The 15,892-nt window shown below is 49.6% G+C and overlaps 1 non-coding gene and 1 pseudogene across 1 annotated transcript; both read right to left on the bottom strand.

Annotated features, from left to right (window-relative positions):
- Window positions 1-4,339: 4,339 nt before the first annotated feature.
- Window positions 4,340-4,413, bottom strand: TRNAF-GAA (transfer RNA phenylalanine (anticodon GAA)). The gene has a single exon. It is a non-coding gene; the product is annotated as a tRNA-Phe (tRNA).
- Window positions 4,414-7,739: 3,326 nt separating this feature from the next.
- Window positions 7,740-10,274, bottom strand: LOC146201348 (uncharacterized; annotated as a pseudogene).
- Window positions 10,275-15,892: the final 5,618 nt, after the last annotated feature.

Below are 15,892 nucleotides of genomic sequence, written 5' to 3'. Positions count from 1 at the left end.
CCTGCCGAATCGAGGAGCACCTTGGAGAGGTGCGGAAGATCTGAAGAACCAGAAGAACCTGACGTTTACTGTGCCACTGGTAAGCTTGAAAAATTGTGAATTCTGCTGTACACGAACAACACGAATAAAAATCTACGTTTATTAGTAATAGGCTTTTGTTGCACCGCCTAGACTACCATTTGAGGCGTTGTCGTATCCCCAAAATTAATATCATTATAAATAATAATAGTAGCAAAATAATATTATTTTATCTTTTTTTTAATGGCTGGAGATATAACATAGCGGGCGAAAGAATGAGATAGAAAAGATTTGGGTATACGTGCGTGGCAAGAACAATAAGCAAAACAGGAAGCACTATTTTGACCGCTTTATTAGCATAGCGCGGCATCCGAGGTGTCTGATGCTGTGGAAGGCACCACTTGACATGTGTTTAGGACGATTGCAGGTAATCTGAAAGGGAGATCAGTGTTTTCAGCTACATCTTATTTCCTACGTTTATAGAATGTATAACTGCAACCTTCCTACTTTCGTCTTCACTCTCAGCTCCCAGTCCCCAACATCCTGTTTCACAAACCAACGGCCAGAGGGAAGAACAGAAGAAATGAGACGACAAAGGAGAGAAGGGCGTAGAAAGCGAGATAAGATCAAGGGCAGATGAGAGCGTGCGGGGTGCGAACAATCTCACAGACATTAAGCGGGAAGGGGAGAGTGGCGAAAGTGAAGCCCCACAAAGGCAAATGAGCGCACAAACAAATGCACGCAGAGAAAAGTCCCCTTATTCTTCTTTTTTCTCGCCACCTCCCCCACCCCTTCTTCTATTCACACAGAGCGAGCGGTGCGATCCCACAATACCAACGAGTGGTTGTTTGAGTGAAGCCTATAGTCAAGCAGAAGTGACAGAATAGGGCAAGATGGTTTAGAGGGCAGCAAGAATCTGTTAGTTCCTGTAGTAGCTGTTGCAACTCTCCGGAGGAGTGAAGGGAGCGGCCCGAGAGCGGTAAGCATAGGGGATATTTTCAGAAATGACGTTCCAGTAAAGCGTTGTTTTGAATGCGAGCTTAATTGTGAGACTAGCAGATTGAGGAAAACGCAGAAAACTAGAAGGACTTTCAGGTATGATCTGGATCAAATTCCATTAGAATATGCTGTGGAAGTGAGGAATCGATTTCAAGAATTAGATCTGGAAGGCAGAGAGCCCGAAGAGATGTGGACTGATGTCCGTGATATAATACAAGAAGTTGCTACTAAGGTAGTTCTAAAGCAAAAGAAATGCAAGAAAGCAAACTGGTTATCTGAAGAGGCTTTGCAAATAGCTGAGGAAAGAAGGATGGCAAAAGTTATGGGGGAAAGAGAAAGATACAAGGTTCTCAATGCAGATTTTCAGAAAATAGCAAGGAGAGATAAGAATGCCTTCCTGAACATACAGTGCCAAGCAGTTGAGGACAACAGCCAATTAAGGAACACAAGAGCTCTGTATAAGACAATCAAAGATATCAAAGGAAGCTTCTGTGCTAAGCTGGGCGTGATAAAGGACAAACGAGGCAGGGACCTCACTGAAGCCTCAGAGATAAAGAAGAGGTGGCAGGAATACACAGAAGGCCTGTACAAGAAGGACCCGGATGTGATTACTGATCTCGAGCCGGGCATCCTGAAGAGTGAAGTTGAATGGGCCTTAGCCAGCCTTGCTAAGAACAAAGCTAGCGGAATTGATGGCATTCCAGCTGAGTTGCTTCAAAACCTCAACCATGACGCTGTTAACATTCTGAATACATTATGTCAGAAGATTTGGACAACCCTGCAGTGGCCACAGGATTGGAGGAGGTCAGTTTACATCCCCATTCCAAAGAAAGGCAGTGCCAAAGATTGTTCCGACTACCGCACGATCGCGCTTATTTCGCATGCTAGCAAGCTGATGTTGAAAATCCTCCAAGGTAGGCTGCAGCAGTATGTGGATCGGGAGCTTCCGGACGTGCAAGCTGGGTTTCGCAAGGGCAGAGGAACTAGAGACCAAATTGCTAACCTTCGCTGGATCATGGAAAAAGCAAGAGAGTTCCAGAAAGCCATCTACTTCTGCTTTATTGATTATGCGAAAGCGTTTGACTGCGTAGATCACAGCAGATTGTGGCAAGCTCTCCAAGAGATGGGAGTTCCAATTCACCTCATCTGTCTCCTCAGGAACCTGTATGAAGGGCAAGAGGCCACAGTCAGAACTGGGCATGGTCTTACTGATTGGTTTCCGATCGAGAAAGGAGTGAGGCAAGGCTGCTTACTGCCGCCCTGCCTATTTAACCTATGTGCAGAGTGCATCATGAGGAAGGCCGGTCTGGACGAGTCTTCAACTGGAGTGAAGATTGCTGGAAAACGTATCAACAACCTTAGATATGCGGATGATACCACTTTAATGGCAGAAAGTGAAGTGGAACTCAAGAGACTTCTGATCCGCGTACAAGAAGAGAGTGAGAAGTTTGGGCTTAAACTGAACATTAAGAAGACAAAGATCATGGCCTCTTGCCCTATCAAGACCTGGAGCATCAATGGACAAGAAGTGGAAGCTGTGACAGATTTTCTGTTCTTGGGCTCCAAGATTACCTCGGAAGGAGACTGCAGCCATGAAATTAGGAGACGCCTGCTTCTGGGAAAGAGAGCAATGGTTAGCCTTGACCGCCTAGTAAAGAGCAGAGACATTAGTCTGCCAACCAAGATCCGTATAACTCGTGCTATGGTCTTTCTAGTTGTGATGTATGGATGCGAGAGTTGGACTGTGAAAAAGGCTGACCGCCGAAGAATTGACGCGTTTGAATTGTGGTGCTGGCGAAGACTCTTGAGAGTTCCTTGGACTGCCAGAAGATCAAATCAGTCGATATTGTCGACCATAAACCCTGATTGCTCATTGGAGGGTCAAATTTTAAAGTTAAAGCTCAGCTACTTTGGTCATCTGATGAGAAGAGAGGAGTCGCTGGAGAAAGATTTGATGTTGGGAAAGGTTGAGGGTCGCCGGAGAAGGGGTAGGCAGCGAACGCGTTGGTTAGATGGCATCCTCGAGGCACTGTAGATGAAGTTTTGTGATGTTAGGAAGATAGTGAGAGACCGGAAAGCGTGGCGTGACATGGTCCATAGGGTCACGAAGAGTCGGACACGACAGAACGACTAAACTGAACTGAGCAGTCATGCACCCTTATGTACAAAGCTCCTTCCCTCCATTGTCCTTTCTTGACGTCGCTCCCTCTGTGCTTCCCCTCGCTATCCTCTCCCTATCCCTTTTCTTTTCCGCTGACCTCAGCTTCCTTTTTGATTATTTAATAAACCACTGACCCCGCTACCATGCACTCATCATTGATTCAGTGCAGTGGAAGCCTCCAAGAGAGCATCTGCATATTTGAGGTAGTTATCTATTTACTGCACATAAGGACGAATTCAACAAGAAACTGAAATATATTGCAAAGAAAAACAGAGATAAAGGGCAAAGGAAAACAATAGACACTAATTCCGTTATTCACAACTAGGGGCAAGTAAAAAATGGCTAGGAATGCCACCCTCACACTGTGTTAACATTAGTTTAGTTTGGTTTGTGGGGTTTAACGTCCCAAAGCAGCTCAGGCTATGAGAGACGCCGTAGTGGAGGACTCCGGAAATTTCGAGGACCTGGGGTTCTTTAACGTGCACTGACATCGCACAACACACGGGCGCCTTCCTTTTGGCCTCCATGGAAAAGCTGCCGCCGCGGCCGGGATTCGATCCCGCGCCCTTGGGAACAGTAGTCGAGCGCCGTAACATCAGTGCTCCACGATGAGATAGCGATGCGTCACACGTGAGGACATGCATACATGTAGCGCATTAGGAGCTTCGCTCAACGTGGATGCGCCATATGCGCGCAGTAGGTGTCCGGTCACTTCGGCGTTAGAGGCAGCTATATATAAGGCCTTCAAACTGGCTACTGCCGTATGTTACCTGCTTCATAGTGGCAGCCCTCAAGCAAAGAGAGCTAGTGTTCCCACCAGACTTGGCACGCCCGTCTGTCATCAACTTGCGTGTGGATTACACGTGGCCCGCTAACAGCGGGTGTGCCACGGACTATATTCTAGTGACGCCTGCCCAGTTGCGGCAGAGTTGAGATTGGAGGACTTGTATACGTCGCGGGGCTTTTACAAAGGCTCGTTACGTTGCGCAAAACGTCTACAGGAAGATGAACATCATACCCCTGTTAATCATAATATATATATATATATATATATATATAATAAGGGAGTAATTACTCATTGCATCCACCCAAGCGCAGCCATACGGTTACAAAGGAAAGCTGTACAGCTTTCTCAGAAACTTCGTAGTTCAAGAAAAATTCGTCCTGATCCGGGAATCGAACCCGGCACCACCGCCTTTTCGGGGCAGTCGCTCTACCGACTGAGCTAACCAGGACGGTCAGCAGATCAGATGGTAGGGCGAGAGCGAATTGATCTATAACTCGAAGTGGGAATAGTGTTGGTCAAATATTTAGGGGAATCCCCCAAGGTGGAGTAGATTTGTAATAAGGGAGTAATTACTCATTGCATCCACCCAAGCGCAGCCATACGGCTACAAAGGAAAGCGATACAGCTTTCTCAGAAACTTCGTAGTTGAAGAAAAATTCGTCCTGATCCGGGAATCGAACCTGGCACCACCGCCTTTCCGGGGCAGTCGCTCTACCGACTGAGCTAACCAGGACGGTCAGAAGATCAGATGGTAGGGCGAGAGCGAATTGATCTATAACTCCAAGTGGGAATAGTGTTGGTCAAATATTTAGGGGAATCCCCCAAGGTGGAGTAGATTTGTAATAAGGGAGTAATTACTCATTGCATCCACCCAAGCGCAGCCATACGGCTACAAAGGAAAGCTATACAGCTTTCTCAGAAACTTCGTAGTTAAAGAAAAATTCGTCCTGATCCGGGAATCGAACCCGGCACCCGGTGCGTATAACTACACAGGTGAGCGCGAGATTAAGGTTTGAGACGGGCAACATGCACGAATTCTGGATGGCGGTTTGTAAGAGTCTTGCGGTTCACAGGTCTCGTACGTAAAGACGCGGTAGGGGCAGTAGGGGCCTCACATGCCTACACGTCGGGCTGGGAGCCGGGAGGCGCCACGGCGCTGGATATCGTAACGGTGCTTTTGAGAACGCTGAGACGCACGAAGCCGGTCTCGAGCAATATGACGGGCGGCATCAGAAGCGTAACTACAGGATGCATCGTCAAGAGGCAGTAAGGTATCGAAATGAAGTAGAGGGTCGCGGCCGAAGAGTAGATAAAAGGGAGAGTATTCGGCGGTATCATGGCGTGAGAAGTTATAGGCGAATGTTATGAAGGGCAAAGAGACGTCCTAGTCACGGTGATGGTCAGGAACATTCATTGACATCATGTCGGTCAGTGTACGATTAAGGCGCTCAGTAAGACCGTTCGTTTGTGGATGGTAGGCCGTGGTGAAGTTGTGGCGCGTAGCGCATGAGCGGAAAAGGTCATGAACAACTTTAGAAAGGAAGCAGCGACCGCGATCGGTGATCAGGTGACGAGGAGCGCCATGAAGCAAGATGACGTCGTGCAAAAGAAAGTCTGCAACGACGGAGGCACAGCTGGTGGAGATAGCTCTGGTTATGACATACCGGGTGGCGTAATCGGTCGCTACGGCCTTCCATTTGTTCCCTGAAGTCGATGTGGGAAATGGCCCAAGCAGGTCGAGACCAACTTGAGAAAAGGGCTCAGTCAAAACTGCGAGTGGTTGCAGGGGCCCACTAGGGTGAAGGCGCTGGCACAGCTCACAGGCGGCGACGTAGCGACGAACAGAGCGGTAAAGGCCAGGCCAGTAAAATCGCCTTCGAACATTGTCGTACGTGCGTGATGATACTCCCAGGTACCCTGCTGTAGGAGCATCATGAAGATGCGCAAGAACAGTGGAGCGTAGATGTGTCGGGACAACAAGCAAAAGGTCTACACCATCTGGGCGCATATATTCCGTCGGTATAATGTGTCACTAAGCAGAACAAACATACTGATGGACGGATCTGTTGTTGAGGAGGTGATCAATAATGGGGCGCAGGGAAGGATCACGACTTTGTTCGACGCCGATGTGGAGAAAGTTCAAGATGGAGAAAACGCAGTCGTCAGCAGTATTGTCAGGAAGTTCAGAAGGGTCAACGGGATGGCGGGACAAGCAGTCGGCGTCTTGATGTAGGCGGCCTGACTTGTATACAACCGTAAACATGTATTGTAATCGCAAGGCCCAGCGACCTAAGCGGCCGGTAGAGTCCTTAAGTGAGGACAGCCAACACAAGGCATGATGGTCCGTCACTACGCTGAAGGGCCGCCCAAACAAATAAGGGCTCAATTTTGTCAACGCCCAAAGAAGTGCAAGGCATTCGCGCTTCGTAATCGAACATTGCGCTCGGACTGAGATAAGAGGCGGCTGACATAGGCGATTAATCACACGAGAGTGGCCGTGCTGGTACTGGGCAAGGATGGCGCCAATACCATGTCCGCTAGCGTCGGTGCGCAGTTCTGTAGGTGCAGACGGGTCGAAGTGCGCCAGAACAGGAGGAGCGGTGAGGGCGGAAATGAGCGTTGTGAAGGCCTTAGCTTGCTCACGGCTCCACAAGAAATTCACGTTTTTCTGCGGAAGGGAGGTAAGGGGACGTGCTAGGTCAGCGAAGTTCCGAATGAAGCGGCGGAAGTAGGAGCAAAGCTCGAGAAAACTTCGCACATCACTTGTATTATGTGGTGTAGGGAACTCGCGGACTGCACGAACTTTATCAGGGTCGGGCTGCACATCATTTGCGTCAACCAAATGTCTCAGGATTTTGATCTGGCGGTGGCCGAAGCTGCATTTTTTTTGCATTCAGTTGAAGACCGGCGCGGCGGAATACTGTCAGTATCGTAGAAAGCCGTTGAAGAAGACTTGTGAACGTGGGAGAGACAACGACATCTAAGTAGCATAAGCACATTGTCCACTTGAAACCACGGAGAAGCGAGTCCATCAGGCGCTCGAAGGTGGCAGGAGCGTTACAGAGGTCAAATTGCATGACCTTGAATTGGTATAGTCCGTCAGGGGTGACAAATGCGGTTTTCTCTCGATCCCGTTCGTCGACGGCTGTCTGGCCACGACAGATGTCTGGCCCAAAGGTCGATCCCCAAAATAAAAAATGTCGCTGTACGAAAACAGAAGGTCGGAGAGGGCACTGGCTTGCTCAGGTGTCAAATCTGCTGCTATCATGGGAGTAAAAAGGGTCGAACGAGAAGCTGATACGGGGGCTCAGACAGAGGCACAGGCTTGAGGGCAGAAACTTCGCAGTCAGCCAACGGAAACAAGTCAGCGAGTGCAATACCATGGGGCAAAATTTGGACGAAGCGGCTAAAGTTAAGGACGGGAAGATGGGTTTTGTTATCCGTGACGGTCACAGTGTGAGGGAGGATGACGTTACGGTTGAGAACAACATCGGTGATTGGACAAGTGACGTATGTATCATCAGGAATAGCAAAAAACGGGGCCAATGGAATCATACATGGCACCTTCGGGCGGTAGGCAAACAAACTCGATGCAGCGGAGGCGTGGCTTGATATCTGTGTGGTCGGAGCAGAACGGCAGGTCTAAGCGAAGGAGGCAATTTGAACATTCAATCAGGGCAGAGTGAGCCGTTAAAAAGTCGATGCCGAGGATCACATCGTGAGGGCAGCGGTCGATTACAGTGAAGAGCACAGGGGTAGTACGACCACAAATGCTTACACGCGCAGTGCACAGTCCCACGACGCCAACGACGCCACCATCGGCGACACGAACGGCTGATGGAGGGGCGGGTGTGACAACTTTTTTGAGTCGGCGGCGAAACGAAGAGCTGAGGACGGAAATTTGGGCACCAGTGTCAATGAGGGCGGTAACAGGGACACCATCTACACTAGAAGATTGCGGCGATGAGCGAAGGTCAGCAGAGGATTTTCGGGCCGGGTCGTCAATGCAGCTTCACGTCCGGGAGCTGCATTGATCAGTTTTCCGGGATCGGGCCAGTGAAGTGAGGGGACGAGGAACGGCGAGGTAGGGGCGAGCGGGAACGGCGGGTTTGGGCAGACGGCGAGCGGCTGGACATGCGCGGGGATGGCGAGTTAAAGTCACGAGAAGGCGTATCACAGAGAGAGTTTGGGTGTGGCCCGTAGGCGGTGCTGCGATCATGATAGTCGTAAAGCCCCTCTATCTCTGGAAAGTATCGAAATTGTAAGATCTTTGCCGCCGTTTCCCTCTCCCGGCGCTTTCCTCCTCGCTCCTCCACGCTCCCCTCTCCAAAGAGAGAGTGAGGGCGGGTTTTCTGGTTTGTCGTTGGCTGCCGGGCCCCGTGACGTAACAAACACGTCACCATACGTCATCAGCGCGCGCAAAATCTTGTTTTGCTTGTTTTTTATTTTCTCGCTGCCGCCATTAAACTGCCTCGTCGTACCGTTCCTGTGGCTTGAGCGCGTGCAGTTTCGTGCACGCGATGCCGTGCTGCTGCGCGTTTCAGTGTTCAAGTAGAACAGAAACAGAACATAGAATAGTAGAACAGAACGACTGCCGCGCTTCGCTGATTACCAGCACGGCACCGGCAAGGTTAATTAAGTTGAAGAACTTTTCACAGTCTCACATGTCACTGACGAACCCATCGCCAGCCGTAATCGAAACTGTAAAAATTGCTGAGAACTTTTTCCGCAGTAACAGAGAGGGTCTCCTCAAAAATTCAGTCAGCACAGCACAACTGCAGGCCCTGATAAAAGATAGCATTTCATTGGTATCTTGCTTCCCAGCCTGCCACGATGTTGTAAAAAAGATTGTGAGTGTTTTGTGAGGGGCCATTGGCTCTCATTCAGGGTCATCTATCTGTCACCCAACACAGATGACACCATAATTGCCTGCTCAGTTTATTTCCCGTTCTTGATGCTTCAGAGTACCCGAGCGCGATGCTGAGTGCAAACATTTCTTGCCGTTTTGAGCATGTCTTCTCCTTCCTTCTTTGTTATTGCGAACAATATGTGCCGCTAAAACCAAACATAACATTTTCAAATCGATTAGTAGTTACCTGTGCAAAGCAGATTTAAAAGAACGCTTTAAAAAGCAGCACAAAAAGCCCCGCCATTCACTATCATTGACCCTTCCGCGGCGCCCCTCGAGCGCAAGCAGGTTCAGCGTGCCGTGCGCAGCGCTCCCGCCGGTGGGAGAGTCTAATCAGAGGAGAATTGAGGAGGAAAGCAGCCGAAGGGAGGAGAGTTTCGCTACTTTCCAGATAGAGGGGTTTTAGATAGTCGAGGTGGCGGGACCCAACGGCTGCGGCAATGGCGAGAAACGTGGCCGGCACGTGAGCAGTTGAAGCAGATGGGTTGGTTGTCCAAGGTCCGCCATTCTTCTGGGCTACGGTAGCGTTGGGGTATTGCGTCGGGAAGGGCGCAGTCGGAGCCGCAGCAGCTACCACCGGAACGGGCTGGACAGATGGCTGTGCGAACGGCTGACCAGAGCTGAGGCTTACGCTCGCATTAAGGCCCACATTCGCGAATTCTTGGCGTACGACAGCTTGGATCAGTAGCGTCCGCCGGCTGAGGTGTGAACGTGACGGGGCCATTGCCTCCAGCTCTCTGCAAACAATCCTGGTCAAGTTAAGCTGATGGGGCGGTTGCTGCAGTGTTGGCAGATCTTCGAAAGAAGACGTAGCAACTGTGTTTGGCAAGCGGTCGAAGCGGGGAGCAATACGACGATGTTTAGCTTGCTCAAACCGCCGACATACCTCGAGGACTGAGTCGACCGTCGTACAGCCTTTGCAAAATAGAAGGTTAAAAGCGTCGTCAGCAATTCCCTTTAAGATGTGACCCACCTTCTCACCGTCGGACATAGCGCTGTTCACTTTGCGGCATAGAGCTAGTACGTCTTGTATGTACGACAGATAAGATTCGGTCGACGATTGTGCTCGCGATGCCAAGTCTTTTTTTAGCGCCCAGCTTGCGTCGGATAGGCTTGCCAAAGAGATCCCGCAGCTTCTTTTTGCACATGTCCCAGGATGTCAGGTCTTCTTCGTGCGTCTCAAACCAGACGTGTGCCGTACCAGCCGGGTAGAAAATGACATTCGCAAGCATCAGGGTTGCGTCCCATCGGTTGTGCTTACTGATTCGCTCGTACATAGCGAGCCAGTCTTCGACGTCGACGTCATCGGTGCCGCAAAAGGTGCCCGGATCACGAGGCTGCGCCACGACGACAGTGGGCGCTGGTTGTGCCGCTGCAGAAGTAGTTGCGTCGGACTGCATAGTGCTAGCACCAAGCTGGCGGCCACTGCGGAGATCCAGATTGGGGTATTGGTGTCGCTCCCCGCACCTCCACCAAGATGTAACGAGGCGATGTGACGTCGTAGCCGCAACAGTTCACCGTCAGGGACACACTCACAGGACCACCATAGGCCTAGCTGCAGCGTCGTCTTTCTCTACCAGCCCAGCACATTGTCGTCTTCGTGACTGCGTACCATAATAATATCGACACATCAGGTATTGCCAAACTTATTAACGATTTGAAATTTCCCTCGTCTCCCGGTTATGTCTTTATTTGCGAAGTGTTTGAACAGTACATTTGCCTGCTGTTCAGTAATATTAACCAATTAACCAGAATTTTCAGCATCACTCGAAACCTCAACATTGCCCATACAATGGAAAATCGGGAAGATGGTTCTATTGCACAAATGAAATATTAGAAGCTCACCTACGAATTATCGTCCCATATGTCTTACCAGTACGTGCTGCAAATTATTGGAACACAATTTTCACACACCTTGTTCATTTTCTCGAGTCTAATTCCTTCTTCACACCCGCACAACGCGGTTTCCGAAAATCATATTCATGGGATACCCAACTTGCCTGCTTTACTAACAAACTTCATGTTATCTTAAACAAAGCATCAGAGGCTGAGTGCATTTTTTCTTGATTCCTCTAAAGCTTTCGACAAGATATGTCACCGCTCATTACTTTTTAAACTAAATCAGTTGAACATTGATCATAACATTTTTAAATGGATCGAACACTTCCTTCTCAACCGATCACAATTTGTTTGAGCTAAGAATTATAATTCACCTTTCAGGCATGTTTATTCATGCGTGCTTCAACGGTTAGTCACTGGACCCCTTTTGTTTCTCATTTACATCAACGATCTTCCTTCCAGAGTAGCATCTAACATCCATCTGTTCGCTGACGATTGTGTCGTTTTTCGTGTCGTCGTAAACACGCTCGGTTAACACTTTTCCACCATCCATTACTGCGCAGTGATTTGTTTCAGTCACCTGATGTCATTTTTCCACGACTTGATCATGCTTTCAAAGTTAAACGCGTCAAGTGTCATTTATCATCTTATGCCAATTCATTCATACCTCGCAGTATCATTGAATGGAATAACTTGCCATCGCACATCGCTACAGAAACTAACATAAATAAATTCCAAGAGCTACTTCGCTGTGACGGAAATGTGTAGAATATTTGGTGTTGTTTTTCTTTCCTCTTTTGATGTTATATAACGGTTCTTATTGTATTTGTTGCTAATTGCATCGTGTTTTTTTTACAATTGTATCCCCCCCCCCCCCTATGTAATACCCTCCTTTGGAGGGCCTTTAGGGGTAACCTGAATAAAAAAAAATCCCCTGGCGATGCTAGTCTTCTTCAGAGCGATCTTTCTTACATTTCTTATTGGTACAACGATTTTCGCTTGGCCCTAAACATTGGCAAATGTAAAGTTATCAGTCTGACAGCATAAATCCAGCATCCTGCAGCTACGCAAGTAGCACTGAAACATTAGAGTAATGAAAAATTCTGGTTTCGAATGAAACACTCTCTGATATAAAAGTTATGCTAATGTTTATATATAACATTACTAATGTGCTGGGAAAAAAAGGCTTTAGACATCAAAATAATGAATTAAACAAAACTTTAACATTACTGTAATGAATCGATGCTGCACAGGCAGATCATATCTTAATACTTTCTTAGTCCTAGCTTTTGTAACACAAAACTACCATTTGTGACATGGCATGTGCAAACACCACAGCTCCTCATCTGACAGCATAAATGCAGCATCCTGCAGCTACCCAAGTAGCACTGAAACATTAGAGTAATGATAAATTCTTTTTTCAAATGAATATCAATTAAATGCCCTTTTAGCGCTTTATTAATGCTACAAATAAATGTTCAGAAAACTTTTCTAAAATTCTTAAAAATGGTAAAGCAGTCCTGCATGTAAACTCCCCACTGATGAAAGCATACAGCTTCAACAATCCGGAAAGTATCACAGTGTCGACAACACTTGAGCTCTACAATACAACACGCACCTTCTGTGTTCACCTCTAAACAAATATCATAGAGTCAAGGTGATTCACTAAAGGTTGTCCCCGAGTGGGTAACAAGCAAAGCTTTTCAACAAAATTACGGGGCTTTGTATGCACTCTGTGCCAGGCATCATCTCAAATATGTAGTTGCAAAGAACTGTTGAAAAACACCTTTAGTAGAAGAAATAATGGGAAAAGTGTTTTAAAAATATTTCAAATGTTATTCTAGACAACAAACATAGGGGACATTTAAGCTTCTCTTTGTGGGATTCGGGCTTTCCGCGGCTGTCTTTTGCGCGGCCATCGCCCGCTCCCCTGTTATTCTCTTTCCTTTTCTCCAGCCTTAGGCGGCGGAGAGATGTCCGGACGACTTTTCACTGTCGTTTGGCCACAGCTCCGCCCATAGCGTCCCAGTGGCTGTTCTCATTGGCGCCTTTTCGAGGTAACACGGCACCGCTTCAACGGCCGCGCTCACGCGACCGTCCGAGAGGGGCCCAGGGAGAGATTCCTCCGAGACATCGCAAGGTGCGTACACTACTGTTCTTGACCGCCGGTTTTTGTCCGTGCAAACCAGTGTGTACTAGAGTTCGCCCGCTCCGGGTTGTACCTGAGAGCGCAGCTTGAGTCTGTCGATCGTGATCCAAGGATCCGCGACAGGCGTACCTTGCGGTGGTAGCCCTCTCTCTCAAAGAAGCCCTTTGGCAACTTCGAGAGAGATCACAGCACACCCTTGCGTTCTTCTGGCGTGCAATCCTTGTCACTTCGTGCGCACAGGGGAGTCTTGCTTGTCGCGCTCTCCCGGTACGCGGTGACTGAGAGTTTTTGTGTGTGTACCGCTGGAGGATGGCGTTTCAATAAACATCTTCTTTGTTAACTTGGAGGCTTGTGTCTTTGCAGCGAAGTGCTCTCCTCCCTATGGAGGTTGAGTGCACGTCGCGGTGTTTCAGTGTGCGCATGGTGAAGGCTAATCGGGGCTTCAGCTCGCGCGACGCTCGAAGCCGCGGTGGCCGATGCCCACGTAGAAACCACAACTTTAAGGGTACGACAGCATAGGATGATTATTCCTGCATGGCCTAGGAGAAAGAGCCCTGGATGGTTATCAGATTAGCAAGCTAAGTTGGCAGCTACTTTGTGATATCATGAGGTCATAAGTGCCCAGCCATGACAACTGCCATCTACCGACTGTGATTTTGCGTTCACAATGCTGGCACCACATTTTTTGAGTAACGGGACTTTTAATGATACCGCGTTAATATTGTTACGATGTAATAAGAAGGGGTTGTAGTAATCCTGATCGCCATCAGCTCGCGTGCCAACCAGAAGAGGTAGACGAAGTGGAGCCGGAGCCTTGTTGGCACTGCACTGTTGATTCGAACGCTACCCCCGTCGCTTTGGTTTGCGGACGTTGCTTGCGGTCTTGGTGCTCCAATAAACACCTTACACTTGGTGGAGGTTCGGTCGTCGCCCCAGTCCTCCTCGCAAATTTCACCCTGGAACTTCGGAACCGCACGCTACCGCCTTCGGTCACAACCATGCAGGACGCTCCCAGCCAACCATCGACGCCCATCCCTGCCACTCCTGCCACCATCTTCTGTCCCGGGGCACAACGCCCCCGTGACCCACCTTTCTTCAGTGGTACCGACGACCACGACGTTGACGACTGGCTGGTCTCTTTCGAGCGCGTCAGCACTTACAACCGCTGGGACGATTCCATAAAACTGAGCAACGTCCTCTTCTACCTCACGGACGTGGCGAATCTGTGGTTTCGAAACCACGAAGCCGATCTTCCGACGTGGTCTGTCTTCAAGAAGAACTTCGCGGATGTCTTCGGCCGTCCTGCGGTACGTAAACTCCGCGCCGAACAACGCCTCCATGTACGGCTTCAACGTCCCGAAGAAACGTTTACTAGCTACATTGATGACGTGGTTGACCTCTGCAAGCGGGTCAATCCGTCCATGCCCGAGCCCGAAAGAGTCACACATGTTCTAAAAGGTCTCACCGATGATGCGTACTATATGATGTCGGCCAGGGACCCTACTTCCGTATCCGACATTATAACACTGTGCCAGAGGTTTGACGAGCTACGAAAGCAACGCGCTTCTACGCGGCGGGCTGCCACACTACCGGCATTGCTGGCTTGGCACTGGCTACGTCGTCTGCGGAACAGTCTTAATTTATGCAGAATATCCAAGACTTCATCCGCGAAGAAGTTGCACGCCAGCTGTCCCTCCTCCATCCAGTTCAGCCAACCGTCTGCACTTCGCAATTAGCGCCGGCCAAAGCGCCATCCATCTCGCCGGCTATCCGCCAAGTTATCGAGGAGAAAGTCGCCGAAGCGCTGCCTTCTAGTGTTCCCATCGCTCCTGTGCAAGCCCCACTAACTTACGCTCAAGTAACCGCTGGAACGCGCGGTCCGCTTCCAACGTCGTCTTACCAGAACGGCCCTACATTGTATGCTCCACCTCGTTTCATGGCCGCTCAGTCTCCGATCGCTCGACCGCGACGCCGCATTACGAACCCATGGCGAACCGCCGACAATCGCCCAATTTGCTATGCTTGCGGGCTCCCGGGTCACGTCGTTCGCCTTTGCCGTCAGCGCCCGCTTCATCCTAAGAACACAGTCCGTCAGTACCACTACGATCCCGAGCCGCCCTTGAGCAACGTCTCTTCTGGATCGTCTCCACCGCGGGCTCAGTACTCGACACGCCGTTCGCCTTCGCCTCGCCGGCGTTCCACTTCGCCAATGCTCCGGCGACAGGGCCTTACGCAAGGGGAAAACTAAATGCCGCAGTTCCGGAGGCAAGAACTGCGCGTTTGACGAACTCGTTAAGTCCTCCGCCTTCTCCCGCCAACGTCATTGAAGTGTTCGTAGAAGGTTTTCCCGTTCTCGCGCTGGTGGATACAGGTGCTGCCGTTTCCGTAATTAGTGATGCCCCTCGCCGCAAAATTCGCAAGGTCACGACGCCGATTTCTGCCTTTTCGCTTGGTACAGCCAGTTCAGAGCGCATCACCCCTGTGGCAGCGTGCACTGTACGAGTTTGCATCAAAGACATTACGTATCTCGTCGAGATGGTGGTGCTTTACGACTGCTCCCACGACATCATCCTCGGCTACGACTTTCTGTCAACTCACAGTGCTGTGATTGATTGTGCCCGTGCTGAAGGTGAGCTTTCCCCTGTGTGTAATGTTTCCCTGTGTGACCCGCCTGTGCGCCCTGCTAAACTCCTTGTAGCTGCAGACACCGACATTCCTCCCTTTTCTTCTGTTCTCGTTCCCCTTATTTCGACATCTGCCCTCCCTAGTCCTGTTCTCTTTACGCCCAAACTCGCCTCCGCCCACCATAACCGCCTCCTTCTTCCTTTCGCCGTTTTAACAATTTCTGATGGCAGCTGTGTCATCTATGCTTCCAATCCTTTTCCCTGCCCAACGGCTGTTCTTCGCGGGGAGTGCCTCGGCTACATTGAAGAGCTGGACCCTGATAGCACTTACATGTTCTCCGAACCTGAAGTTTTTCCTCACGTCGCTGCCCTGACGTCTTGTGCTTCTACGAGTGATGAGCTTCCT

Source organism: Amblyomma maculatum, chromosome 2 (genome assembly GCF_055883805.1).
Source record: "Amblyomma maculatum isolate TAMU_Amacu chromosome 2, ASM5588380v1, whole genome shotgun sequence".
In the NCBI taxonomy this organism is placed as follows: Eukaryota; Metazoa; Arthropoda; class Arachnida; order Ixodida; family Ixodidae; genus Amblyomma; species Amblyomma maculatum.
This window is presented reverse-complemented; position numbering and strand designations above follow the sequence as displayed.